The 14,815-nt window shown below is 42.7% G+C and overlaps 1 protein-coding gene across 1 annotated transcript in view; it reads left to right on the forward strand.

The window, feature by feature from the left end:
* The window catches only part of STK3 (serine/threonine kinase 3), a 157,028-nt gene that overhangs the window by 34,746 nt on the left and 107,467 nt on the right, over positions 1-14,815 (forward strand). The window lies entirely within an intron of this gene.

Here is a 14,815-nt window from a genome sequence, read left to right on the forward strand (position 1 = left end):
CTGGTTGACCATGCACTCGCTTAAAGGGGTTGGCCACTATACGACAACTTTACTAGGGTAAGTACAGGATGGTAACCCACATTGGACTTGCCCTGGTAAAGTTTGTGTAGAATCATGGGTCACTTGAACTGCCAGCAGTAGGACCCGTATGACGGCAGCAGGACTCATGTGATGTCTTTCTGGGACATCCTGTGTCCTGCTGGCCTTCCTGGGATATCCTGTGTCATCCTGTGTCCGGCTGAGCTTCCTGGGACATCTCAATCCCTCTGTGATATTTACACAATAAAGATAATTTTTAACCCCTTACTTCACAATTTTAATTTGTTTTTTTTTTTGTTGTTGCTGTTTTTAGCTCCTATCGCTCAGTGATGGTCATTGTAAAATCCTAGAGTGTGGGTGACTCTCTAAGCAGACACTTCACGATTCCTCTGTGATGTGAGATGCTGTGTGCTGAAAATGTGCTTAGATTATCAGGGTGCAGGTTTATACACACTTTCATTTAGCTTCTGGACAATCACTAGTGTCTGACACACATAAAAAGAGAGATGACACAGATCAGAGAAGAGAGATGATGAGATCCATATTACACATGACATTCCCAACTCTACTGTCAGAGCCATTACACACTGCCAGCTCTGCTATATGCCTCCCTCCCCAGGATAAAGACCTTATCTGCTTGTAGCTTTACTGTCCTCACAATGTGATGTGTTTGCCAGCAGGCAGTCAGTGTGTCTGCGTGAGCTCGTCCTGAAATGCAAGGGTGGGGCTAGAGGCAGAGAGAAGCTCAGTGCAGAGTCAGACAGGTGAACAATATGTCTACCCGACCCTAAAGTCAGAAATTCCACTGTCGTTTCCAGGGGCAACCAAAATTGTGTACATCAGGACTGATAGAGACAGTTATATCTGTAATTATACAATTATATCTGTAAAATGCTGTGCATATTTAAGAATCTTGTCTTCTTTGGAATACCCCCTTAACTATATTTCTGATTCTGTAGCTCACAGTAACTCAATCCTGATGCGTTGTGAAAGATGAGATTCTTCTCTTTAAGGAAATTCCAAAATTATGTTTTTAGATACTACAGGACCAAAAATAGAGGCATCTAAATTAACCCCCCCCTACAGCTTCTAAACTTGACTTGACTTTTTTTTAAAGGACATCCACCACCAGGATAAAGGTATGTAAACCAAGCACACTGACATATTGGTGTGTGCCCTCTTTGGCTGGATCTGCTCTTCTTTTATCTTATTAAGCTCTTGGTTAAGGTTTTACAAATTATGTAAATGGACCTGAGGGGCTCCACGCTCCATTGAGTATACACATTTTTTACATAATTTCTTTTTTTTTTTTTAGTAAACACAAGAGCTTAAAGGGGTTGTCTGAGTTCTGAAAAAACACTATGGTAGGCCGGGAGGGCGCTGCTTAAAAAAATAAAGTCCTACTTACCTTCCGGTAACCTTCGTTATCCAGCGCTGCTGTAGCTCGGTCCGGGCGCCATGTAGACAAACATGGCCGCCGGAGCAGCGCTGGACTGACGTTCCGTCTGGACCCGACAACCTTCCGGCCCGCATTCACAATGCTGTGTATAGGGACGGATAGGCTGGGCCGGCCATGCTGAATACCGGAGGGCACCGGAAGGTAAGTAGGACTTTATTTTTTTAAGCAGCGCCCTCCCGGCCTACCTTTAGTTTTTTTTCAGAACTCGGACAACCCCTTTAAGAAGATAAAGGAAGAACAGATGCTGCCAGAGGTGGGCACACCCCAGCATGTAATTTTGCTTGGTTTACAAACCTTCATCTTGGTGGTAGATGTCCTTTTAATAAGTAAGTGGGTGAGATTTCTCATAAATGGTGGTGGTGGTGGTGGGGTTCTAAAAAGGACATTTCATTCCCTACCTGAGGGGGTTTTATGGGTTAACATCAAACAGGTTTCCTTTAAGATGTAGTCGTGGTATTAAGTCAACTTGCTCCGAACTCCCAACTATAAATTATCCTAAAAGTATTGAGTTTTTTTTTTTTCCTTTCTGCTCTGACCTCACAAGCTTCCTGGACATGTGTTGACTTCTTTAGATTGTGGGTCTTTGTTTTTCTTTTGACATTCATCCGATAAAGGCGAAGCCTGCAAGCCAGGGCTTATTGTCTTTGCTTTTCCTGGAGCGGGGCCATACTCCTTTAGTATTTCTGTAAAGTACAATTTTTGTTACTTGGGAATGCATGTTGAAATGATCCTGCACACTGTGTAGCTGCGGGCCAGTTGGCACTGCCACAAACTTAATCTATTGCCAACAGGCCATTTCCTACTTGGCCAAGCTGGAGCTTTAAATAGAAGTCTAACATGGCTTTATAAAACAAGTGTTCTGGCAGAGAGGAAATTGTGGATTCCTTGCAAACAAGCGTCGCTTCCGCCTGATACATACACCGCACACATGCAGGAGGTTACTGTAATCCCAGGCCGCTTCAGCATCGCTGGGGTTAAGGGTAATTCTGGAAATATATAGCTTCAGACTAATCCTGTGTTTATGATCTATCAATCGCTTAACCTTTCCCGGGCCGTCCGGCCTGATTTAATTCCCATTAGTCTTAATGTTCACATTGTATCCACGATGGTTTAACTGCAGTACAATCATTTTTTTTACCATTAGGAGAATTTTTTTTTAACTTTGTGAAGTTATGTAGTTATTGATTTATTCATTTTTAGTCATTTTGGTGTAATTAGTGAAGAATTATTAGGTAATATATCATGTAAATTTTTTTTGTTGCTTATATGGCGCCAGCGTAGTCTGCAGAACTGATACTCACATCACCGCCCCTCCAATCTTTTAGTGCAACCTCTGCCATGCAAGGCATATTACCCTATCCGGGTAGACTTAGAAATGATTAGCAATTCTATCTGATGTTATGCACCGGGGTGGAAGGGTTCTGGTTGACAGACTGAGGCTACATTCAGACGACTGTTGGGGGCTGTATATATATACGGCTGCCGTATACATGTCCCCCATAGGCCGGCAATGGGTTCACAGTGCAGTACGGTGCAGCACATGTCCTATCTTTTCCCATATTACGGTGCCGTACGCCATACATCTCTATGGAGCTGCTTCCCCCACCCCTTCCTCCTCTTCTGTGCGCCTTCGTGTGTCCGCTGTGCCACGGCATGGCTGGCACACGTTCGTCTGAATGTAGCCTGAGGGGCTTTGTATGCAAAGGTATATCCTGGTGTCCTGTGCCGCTCCCCTTGAACAGCACACAAGGCTATGCTCCGCATGGTTGGAGACCTGTATTAATTTTGGGATTTTTGTTTATAAATTCAGGCAGTCCCTGATTTAAGGACACCCGACTTGCAGATAACCCCTAATTACAGACGGACCTCTTTGACCTCTGGTGAAGGCTGCAGATTGTAATGATCAGCTGTAAGGTGTCTGTAATTAAGTTTTTTTTTCATAATCCTTGTTTCCATGACAGCACTAAATTTTGAAAATCCAATTGTCAATGGGACAAAATTATTTTTTTCTGGATATACCAGTTCCGACTTGCATACAAATTCTACTTCAAGAGTAACTGTCACCCCTAAAAACTGCACTAGGAGCTGTTTACTAAAGTAAGCAGGTCCTGGTGCTACAGCATATGCCGCAGAAAACCTCTGGAAAACACCGGAACACGCTGTAAGCGATCGGGTGTATTAACGAGGGGGCGGTCTGAGGTGCTGCCTCTCCCCCGGACCACCCTCCGGTAGTCGGCGGTGACTACCAAGCTTCATGTGGCAGTCGCCACCCTTAATCCTGCCCCCTCATGAATATGTCCGGCCGCTTACAGCACTTTAGTACGCGGCTCCTAGTGCAGATTTTAGAGGTGACAGGTCCTCTTCAAGAACAAACCTAAAGAACATATCTTGTACGTAACCTGGGTATTGGGGCCTGGCCCTCACCGATCAGTTGTTATAGGAGTCCGGAATATTGAAATGACAGCTGTGGCTTCATCACTGTCTACCGAGCGCAGCGGTATACATTGTATAATGGCTGTGCCCAGGTATAGCCGCTCAGCATCATTCATTTGAAAAAGGATTTAACTGCAAATCTAATAATGAGACACCCAGCAATCTGGGGAATGTTGGTCCCGTTCACACTAATAGGTGGAGTGACATGTATGGGAGTATCAGAAATGGCAGAGAACAGCGCTCAGGTAAAACTGGTGCTTTATTAGTGCGTGGGAGTGCTGGTGATACCTTGGCGTTGGGCTTGTCAAATTCAGACAACCCCCTTAGAGTACAATTCTCGTCCTGCTGCTCCTCCCATTAGTTAAGAATGGGACCGCCAGCAATTTGGGGAATGGGGTTTGTTCTTGTTCTGTGTTTTGTTGAACCCATATAAGGATTTGCTATTACGGGTTTGTGAAGAGGAACCAGCATAGGTGGGGTCGTCATATCCCTGACATTCTGAAATCAATGACGTATCCTAAGGATTGGTGATCATAAATAAATCCGGAAATATCCCTATATTATGCTTCACTTTTCTTTGTAAAAAGTCTTCAGTGTACGGCTACACTCTCAAGGTCATGTGTTCGCTCGGACCAGATCCCGCTTTTCACCTCTCCTTCCTCCATTGGCAGACAAGCGGCTGTGACGCAAATGTGCCGAAATATTTGGCCGTGTTGTGGTCATAAATCATGTGACCAGAACACGACCCCCATAACGGCCGTGAGAATGAGCCCTAATGCAATAGTAGAGTAGTGGGTGGGATTTATAAAAATCCCGTCCACCTACTCCCTGAATTTCATCTTTGCAAAGTAATAATAATTGCTGCATGAAAGCCCCATCTGGAACCAGATGATTTGGCGATCTATATCTTTGTTTAAGGTGTCGTTCTCAAAATACGTAATTTTGATTGAACGATCACATTTAAAAAAAGAAACCTGATGACTTGGACTGGTTGTCTAATGCTGGTGAATGGCTGCAAAATGACCATTGGATGTACAGTGTATATATATATATATATGAAACTGTCACCCTGTACTATGATCCGTACCATAGAGCATAGCGGTCATGACATTTTTTATAATTTTTATTTCTGATTTAATTTTTTTTTTTCTTTACCTGGTTTTTGGGCAAACACTTTGCCCTAGCTTTCATAACAGCTTTACAGCAACCCTGTGAACAGCAGAGCCTGGTGATGACCCTTTGACCTTTATCAGAGAGTGTTGTGGGCATGCTCTATGACAAGCTGGGTGGAGTGAGCTGTTATCAGTGCCCTTCATTAGTGGTGCCTCCGGTGTTATCTATGCAGAGGAGTTACCTGCAACTGTAATCCTGTCCCATGAAAATCGGATCATTAGTTTAAAGGGGTAACAAAAAAAAACCTCTTCAATATATTTAAATCTAATCTATAAATCTAAAATTAAACAAGAAGTGTTTTTTTTTTACCGTTGACATGTAGCCTGTTTTGGTAGTCTTCTTGTTTTCTGTATATCTGTGAAATTAAAAACAAAACAAGACAATGGAATGTCAACTAGTATTATCAGCCATAAAACCACCAGGGACTTGTAGCGGTACAGGGGGTCCCTGACTTAAGAACCCCGACTTACATATGACTCCTAGTTACAGACGGGCCTCTCTGGCCACTGTGACCACTGGTGAAGTATCTGGATGTTACTTTAGTCCCAGACTGCAACGATCATCTGTCATGTGTCTGCATTTAAGCTTTATTAATAATCCATGTTCTTATTACAGCAAAAAAATCTTGTAAAGCCAATTGTCACAGGGACAAAATAAAAATATTTTGTCTAGAGTTCCAGTTATATATATCACTTTAGTTGTAGCAAGCTGTAACTCATAATTTTTTTTTTCTCCCTCCCCTATCATAACTATTGGATTAAAGTCAAGATTGTTTAAGAAATCCACTACGGCCATTAGAAGTAATGAAAGTTCTTGTTGAATTAAGTGTAACCAAATATATTCCGTTCCCAATCTAATTATCCTCCTAAATGCAAATATTTTTGTTCTAACTTGCATTTATGGAGTGTGAGACCTGTCAAGTGTTCATGTTGTGCGCAGAGTGAATTTACATATCTGTATAGGTTCCTCTGACCCGTACCTGAGTTGTGGCATTTAGCTAGTAATCATTAGCCGACCCTAGGAATGGCGCGGGCTGTTACACGAACAGATTGTAAATACATCTTTCAGGCCGCTACTAAAAGAAAACATTCCAGATGGTTTTCTAATTTAGAATCCAATTCACCTGCCAAGACATACAGGAATGTGTAATGTACCTTGGAGGATTTCATACGAGTTGTGGGCTTCATATACATCGCGGTTAACGTGTTGGCTGTGGACGCCGATGATCCCAGTGCGCAGCGATTAGATAAGAGCAGATCACGTCTCATCCGATTGACCGATTTATGGTGATGTATTAAAGGCAAAGTAGAAAACCTCCAGAGATGCCCCTGCCCCTGGATATCTAAAGATTTGAGAATGTGGTTTTCTCATCATTACAAGGCAAATGTAAGGGGTCAACTTGAGGAGTCTTTGACTTTCTTTTTGTTCCTTTGTGAATTCTCTAACCACCAATCTTTCATATATGAGAGAGCCTGAGATTCGGTCAATGTTATGAGCTGCACATTGTATTTACCTGATAAGTATGTGTCTTCTGGTTTCTCAAGAACCATTGAGGACTTGGAAATGGATTACAGGTGTCTAATTCCTCTCTGGATTTGGTGACTTGGTTATGGGCCATACCACTTTACAAGCACCTACGGCAGTGATGGCTAACCTATGGCACTGGTGCCAGAGATGGCACTCAGAGCCCTTTCTGTGGGCACTCAGGCCATCACCAGAGATGACTCCTGGTATCTTCCTGCAGTCCCAGACAGCCCAGGACTTGCTGTGCACAGAGCTATATTAAAGTGACAGCTCTACCTGGGACTATTTTCTGCCTTATTGGTGTCCTCAGGGGCTGGTATCAATGAAAACTGTGACAGAGAAGGGAGTATAAATCACAAATTAAATTTCTGTGTTGGCACTTTGCGATAAATAAGTGGGTCTTTGTTGTAGTTTGGGCACTCGGCCTCTAAAAGGTTCGCCATCACTGACCTACGGCTTACCTAAGCTTTCAACAAACCCTGCATAAATCAACAGCATCTCATGTCTATGTGAGGATTAACACTTCATGGATTGTGTTTGACTCGTAATATGCATTATATAGTTTTCTCCTCTGCAGACATTGTGTATGAACTTTTAGTACTCATGGGGATGGTGGGTGGATACCTAGCTGCTGTGACTCATTCCTTCTCCTCTGCTCTCCATAGGAGCTAAATAAAGGAGCAATTTTTTCTGATCAGAAACAAATTTCTTTTATTTTCATTTTTTTAAATTCTACTTTTATATATGATTCACTTGATTTATGCAGAGTTTTTAAAATTTAATGTTCATTTAAAGGGAATCTGTTGAGGAGTTTGGAACCAGTAAACCGTTAACATTTTATATAGCTGAGGTTTAGGATCCCAAGAATATTCAGGTCACCTGAAAACAGCCGTGTAGAAAATGTGTAGAAAACAGCCGCTCGTGACTCTCATGAGATGTGTCTGCATGAGCCTCTAGCGCATGTGCCAGAGCGGCATATGAATTTTAGGGTAGTATGCTGTTCTTTACTGTACATGCTTTGTATAAAGGGCAACTTCACAGTGAAGAGAGGTGTACTGCCCTCGGCTAGACGTGTTTGAGGGTGCGTCCATACGTTCAGTTTTTTCAGATGCAGTTTTTGAAGCCTAAAACAGATTTGGATGATAATGGGTTGAGACCTAATTGAAAGGTGCTACTCCTCCTACTTTTACTCCATTCTCCTGGTTTGGACATCAAAAGGACTGTAAACCAAGCACTGACATACTGGTTAGTTCCCCCTCTGGCAGGATCTGCTCTTCTTTTAGCTTCTTATGCTGGTTGTAGAATTTGAATTTTGATATTAATGTTTGGTTTAGCAACATAAATTTTGAGACCAAGGTGATACTTGCCAAAAACAAACCGCAATGAAGGAATGATTTTCAGAGAAGCAAGTGGTTTAAAACAATTGGGAATGTATTAATAAACAATAAACATTCTATACCCCCCCCCCCCTCCGCCGTGCTCCCGTTCTTCAGTTGAGACGGCGTTACCGCTGGCCTATGGTGTGGGAGGGGTGGTCCGGGGGAGAAGCAACGCCTTGGACCGCCCCCTCATGAATACGCTGGACCGCTGTAAGCTCTGTCCAGTGTTCTCAGGGTATGGAAATGCAGTGATTAATTGGAGGGTTCCGATAAAGCTAACAGTTTAACACTACTACATCTGGGCTAGCGCTAGGAGCTGATTACTTTAGTAAGCAGCTTCTTGTGCATTTTTTTTAGGGTGACTGCAAAAAAAAGAAAAATCTTTTGCCACACAATTTTTTGAACCATAGATTTGTGATCTATTTATTTCTTATGTGTATTGTCCAATTTTTGACCTCTTCCAGTAGGCGGCTGCTTGGTTATCTTCTGTGTTTGTACTTTGGACGACGCATTGCCTCATGTATAGGAAGTGGTGATGTATAAATGAGTACTGTCAGTCATGGGGGTTTTATGGAGAAGATTAGACTTGGAATGTGTAATCAAGTAGCTGGACCAGAGCAAGCGGGGAACAACCAAGTCAGACGGCAATTGAAGACCTAATTGGTATTAAATAGGATATATGTATTTTGGGGTTTTGTGAATGTTGCTTTGATTAAACGGAATAAGATTGTTCTTTTTTTTCCTTCTTTGTGCCTCCTTTCTACACATATAAAAAGTAGGAAATCTGAGCCATGCCCCATTTGATGGTTGGCTTTGCCTTGACTTTGATTAATCACTCTGAAAGTAAGCAGAGAATCAGTTCTGTAATTTCCAAATTACACACACGCTGGCGAGGCTGAAACCCAATCCACGATAAGTGAAGGATAACTGGATGCTGGTTGTGTTTATGGGGCTCTGTATATTTTTGTAGCATAACTCACATTCTTAGAAGTGCTAATCTTCTGTACGACCGTACCGCCGTCCCAGGAGATACTTACATGACGGCTTAATTCACAAATGGTTAACCTTTGCTATTGATTTCAACATAGGCGCATCCTGTAATACATAAATTATAAAGCTCATATGGATGGAAGACGATCTTGTTTTTTTACATATAACAGAATATTTAAGATCCAGTATTAATCATTTGTTTCTGCCCGGGACCACGGTCTCGCACAACTCCCTCGAGAATGGAGTTGCTTTCTCTATTTGCTTAAGTTTCAAAAACTATTGATCAATGAAGGTGCAGCCACATCTACATTCACAGCGGTTGAGGGACAGGATCTCTGATTTTTTTTTTTTGTAAGTGATTGGCCCCATAGATTAGAGGGACATCCTAAAATTATTTATGGCATATCCTTCTTGATAGCTCATGAATGCCTGGGGTGTAAAAGTAATTCCCCCCCTCCTCCAAATTAATCACTTGCAGCGTGAAGTGGGTCCATCTGTTGAGACCAAGATCCAGCCAAGGGAATGAATTGGCTCCAGTCCTGGTCGTTGGCAAATAAGCTGTATGGGCATTTTCTACTAGGGTTTTTCCTGTGAAGTTATCTTTTTCTATGCTCCCAATTTTCATATCCTCAAACTAGAGACTGACACAGGTCTTGTTCAAGCTTTCCCTCATGACCTCAATCACTTTTGGCCCTGTCAGCAGTCTCATGTATAGGAGGCCAGATTAAGGGACGACGGTTCATGGTCCTAAACCGCGCCATCCCCCCGCCCTCCCGATTCATGGATGACAGCGCATGGTCCCCCCCCATTCCTTTACAATTCTGCCCACAAATTAAGGTCATGGAACAAGGTCAGATTTCAGTTTTGGGGTTATCCGACTATCAATTATTTGCAGTCCTAGTGTCATCTAAGTGGTGTCATATTTAACATCCGATTTTCATAGCTCTGAGTTACTCCAACTTTTGTGGGCACCTTCGAGCTCACATGTCAACCGGGTGCCGTCCATTTTTTTTCTCGTACCCATTGACCTTAATGGTTGAGTTTTGCGCACAAATTGGTTCTGCGTAGTACATGCTGAGATTTTCTGAGATCGAATCAGATCAACGGACCCTAACACAATAAGCTATGAATGTGTTGTGTCTCAATCCTGTTTGATGTAGACTTGGACAACATTTGCTCATGAAAATCGTTGGTGAGCAAAGAGACCTTAGATGATTCTGGCTCATTTGGTGTACTAATTCTCCCCCTCCATTTTACTCCAGCTCATTCATTGCTCAATAACTAGAAGTAATGCAGTCTTATAAATTATTATGTAAAAGATGATTTTTTAAAATTTTTTTTTTTAATTTTTTCTTCTATTTGATTTGCTCCCAAAAGCCCCACATGTTTCATGCACTACTTTGCCCCCTCTGCTCCAGGAAGAAGTTCACCCTGTTCTATCAAACACTTAATAAAAAATCTTTAATGTTTTCTAATGAGTGTAGAAAAAATTCCAAAGGGGCGATATCCAATCAGTCCAAATTTCTCCATTAAAAAATTTGATGGTCCACAGGCGATTTTATAAACCTTTTCCTGTTAAAACATTTAACAAAAATGTTTTTGATGCCTTTGCACAGGGGGGGGGGGGGGAGTTTATGGAAAAGTAACTTCAGGTGGTTTTGAGTACGGGCACAATCTATAATTCTGCATTTTGATAGCACGCTTGTTGCCAGGGAAACTAAATGGAAACAGGTGCGATTGAAATGGTTAGTAGACCACCCGGAATTATGAAAGGAGCGGGATGGAGTGAAATCATTGTTGCCGCCCTTCTTCATATACTTTTTAGACAGATGTTGCTCCGATGGTCTGCCTTTAATGTAAGTGTTTTAGATCTTTTTTTTTTTTCCCCTCCCAAAGTAAAACAAATCTAGGTGGAACCATCCGTGTTGCTAAGACACCGCATGGGAACACATTTTCTCACAACCCGTTTCAAGCTGGTGAGTTTTCTTCTGTGTTTATAGGGATTGTAGTAGTTCTTTGTGAACTAGTAATGCAAAACTGGAATCTGCAAGAGTATGCACCACCTAACACACACACACGGTGCTGTAGACCCAAATTAATGGAGGCACTCTGCTAAGTACACATGGGAAAACTTTATGGAAAACTTTGGTTTCCCATGGGAATTCTCACTTGTATAACTCTGTAAAGGCTACTTTCTCCCAGAAATATTGTTGGCTTTTGTAAACCAGAATAATTAGGATCTTCAATCCCCTTTTCCCCCATATACACTCATGGTCTTTGCGGTGTTGCAAATTGTACCATTAGACTAAATGGTCCTAGACAGTAGTCCCCCAACGTTTTGGCCAAGGTGCCCTGTTGCTGGGATGCAAAATGAAATGCTCACCTTTCGCCGATTCACAACAGCAGTCCTCTTTTCTTCTCTGCCATGGCTCTGAAGTCAGCAGGCACAGTGTGATGGCATCATGGTAGCTGCTGGTTTTAGAGCTCTGCATGGCCGTGGCAGAGTAGAGGTTGCTGCTGAAAAATGGAAAATTAGGGTGAGGAGGGATGATAAAAGGAGTGCTGCAGGAAAGGAGGTATAAATTGAGGGGCTACAGTAGGTGGGCACTATAAGTGGCATACTACAGTAAAGAGGGCAGTACAAGTGGGGTTACCAAATTTGATCTCTCAACAAAATGAGATGCAACTAAGTTGCAGTGACTTCATGGATTATAGACTGATTTTTTTCTAACTCCATACTGGGCCCCATGGCCTCTTCCATCAAGTCATCTAATAGGGTTCCCGGTGTCAAACAACACTGATCCGCTGTTGATACTTAATCCAAAGGGCTCTTTCACACTGGTGTTGTTTTTCTTGAGTGAGTTTCCGGTGGTTTTCCACTTATCTAGTGTCTGTGAAAAAGTTATGGAACCTGTCCTATTTTGGACACGGGATCAAAGGGATTTTGAACAAGGAAGGCTACCACTCCGCTTTGCAATGCCATGCAATACCCAGTGGACAGCGCTTGATTGGAGCCAATTTCATCCTACAACAGGAGAATGACCCTAAGCACCTCCAAATTATGCCTGAATTATTTAGGGAAGAAGCCGCAGCTGATGTTGTATCTGTAATGGAGTGAACAGCCCACTCACCAGATCTCAACCCCATTGAGCTGTTGTGGGAAAAGTGCCCGATCCAACTTGTGGGAGGGGCTTCTGGAAGCGCGGGGGATATTTCTCCAGATTACCTCAGCAAATTAACAGCTAAAGTCTGCAATGCTGGTATTGCAGCAAAGGGAGTGTTCTCTGTGAAAGCAAAGTGTGAAGGAGAAATTATTACCGTATATACTCAAGTATAAGCCGAGGTACCTATTTTTAACACAAAAACCTAAAGACTCGAGTATAAGGCAAGGGTGCATTGGGCCAGCCACCAGCCTGTATATAGCTGGCCAGCCCCCTGCCCCCCAGTATATAGCCTGCAGCCCCTACCCCCCAGTATACAAGCAAACCCCTGCGCCCCAGTATATAGCCTGCCAGCCCCTACCCGCCCCCCAGTATATAGCCTGCCAGCCCCTGCCCTTAGTATGTCGCCAGCAGCCCCTGCCCCCCCTCCCCCCCTCCAGTTTATAGCCAGCCTATCCCCCAAGTATTTAGCAGGCCAGTCCCTGCCCTGAACATGCCATGACTATAAAAAAAAAAAAAATAAATCTGACGCCCCCTGCAGGTCCTCTTCTAGCTTCAGGTGCTCCGGATCCCTCTTTGGGTTCCTACGGCTTCCGAAGCCGGCACACACAATGATGTCAGCCGCTTGCCGACATCGTGTTCGAAGCAAGAAGAGGACCCGCAGAGGCGTCGGATAGGTGAATACAGTGTGCATGTTTTTGTAGAAGTATAAGCCGAGTTAGGGTTTTTCAGCACAATGAAGTACAGTATATATGGTACTTCAAAAGAAAAAAAAATATTTCAAACCTTTTCAATGTCTGGACTATATTTTCTATGAATTTTACAATGAAATTTGAAAAATAAAAGCATTGAGTTTCCATGGAAAACACTAAATTGTCTGGGTGACCCCAAACTTGTGTGTGTGTGTGTTAATAAAATGTACCCCTTCTGTATTTGGGTTTCCCAGTTTTAGTCGGACGCACTTATTTGTTACTATTGAAACACAGAAGTCCTATCATATGCGGTTGTGCTTTGGTGAGGTCAGGATGAGGGTGCCCCATACCATTTTTGAGGGCCGGCCAGGTTGATTGCTTAGCATTGTTCTGCAATGTAGAAGGGAAATCCTATACATGTTCTGCGTCTGGGGATTTGAGGCCATTCAGAATCATTATACTTTACATGATCATTTTTAGTTATACAAGTGGATTTCAGGAAGCGGCCTGTGATAAGGAATCAGCGTGACTGTACTAACTAGTAGCAAAAAAATGTTGAGTAAAAGGTCCCTGGAGAGAATTCCATATTTATCCCCGCTCGCTAGCAAAACATAATTATTCCCATATTGTGATATAGTAAGTTCCATTATACAGTTCATGAAGCTCTGATGGAAGCATGCCCGAAATCAGTGACAAATATCATTACAAGATGTTTACTAGGGAACTCTACCGCATCTCAGGATGACAGATTTATGTTCTACATTATACACTGACAGCGGCAGATTTAGTGCATTTGACAGGGCAAGACTTCTGGATAGGAAATCTACTTACAGATAGGGAGATCAGATCGCCTGGTGCAGAAAGACTCTGTGCTTTGTTCTGCGTGTGCTTTCCTAGCCTGGTTGTAATCAGTCTCTAATGGTTTGGTAGGTTTTGGGACTTTCAGTTTTTAAAAACTAGAATGTGCTTACCTCCAATATGTCTGTCCCCAAAGTTGACTAAAGTTGTGAATGGCCCCTAGAATGCGCTGATTAAGTTTTCGGGTAATGAACAATGGATTTGGGTCACTTTTGAATGCTCATAAGTCATCATTGTGTAATCTGTTGCTATGCTGTATGTCGCCAAATATGCTCCATGTATCGTCGGACCTTCCCCATAAAGACTGGCAAATGATGTCCCTAGATTGTCCGAAATTCTTTAGGTGATCCGCAGATGTAATCGGCACCTGGAAGACAACCATATGGCATTTGAGTAACACTGCTCCCTATGCCTGCAGGGGGGTGAAGTGCTCCAGCACTGTGTAACAGTCTGAGAATCTGCCGAACAAACAGGCTCTGGTAATGCCCCCTAGAGTCCTTTAGGCTCATTAGCATAAGAAGCTGATCTGGATGAGCTGAACATGTATATGTGTGGGTTTTTTATTTTTTCAATCAATCACAGAAATATGGACTGTTTTTTGGGAGGTTCATATTTTCTTTTTAAATAATTGTACCAATTTGCGTTCTCTCTCTCCTGTTTTTTTTTTACCTTGGTATGTTCAGGTCAGCCTAAACTTTCAACTTCATCATTTCACTTGAAACATGTAGTGAGCTACTGTGATACAGTGTTGCTTGTGATCAGGCTTTTACGCCTTTCTATTGGTAGGGATGTGAGCTTTATGTCCCTCACTTGATCAAGTGACTCCGGACTGCCACCTAGTGTTAGACAACGAGTTGGTGCCGAACATCAGACAGGTTAGGTTATTGAAGAGATTCACCTTACTTTTAGCTTTCTCCCCCTCTGCCATATGTACTGGCAGCTTTTGGCCGCCCCCTGTCTACTATTGCCATGTGAATGATTTACAGGGCTTGGATTGCTGTAGTGGTTACTAAGCGAGAAATCTCCCGGACAATAAAGGGGACAGGCGGAACTTTGAAGCTGGATTTGTCTATAGCACATAAAACCCTGGAGGCATTTTCTAGTGAT

The sequence above is a fragment of the Engystomops pustulosus genome, chromosome 5 (genome assembly GCF_040894005.1).
Source record: "Engystomops pustulosus chromosome 5, aEngPut4.maternal, whole genome shotgun sequence".
NCBI lineage: Eukaryota > Metazoa > Chordata > Amphibia > Anura > Leptodactylidae > Engystomops > Engystomops pustulosus.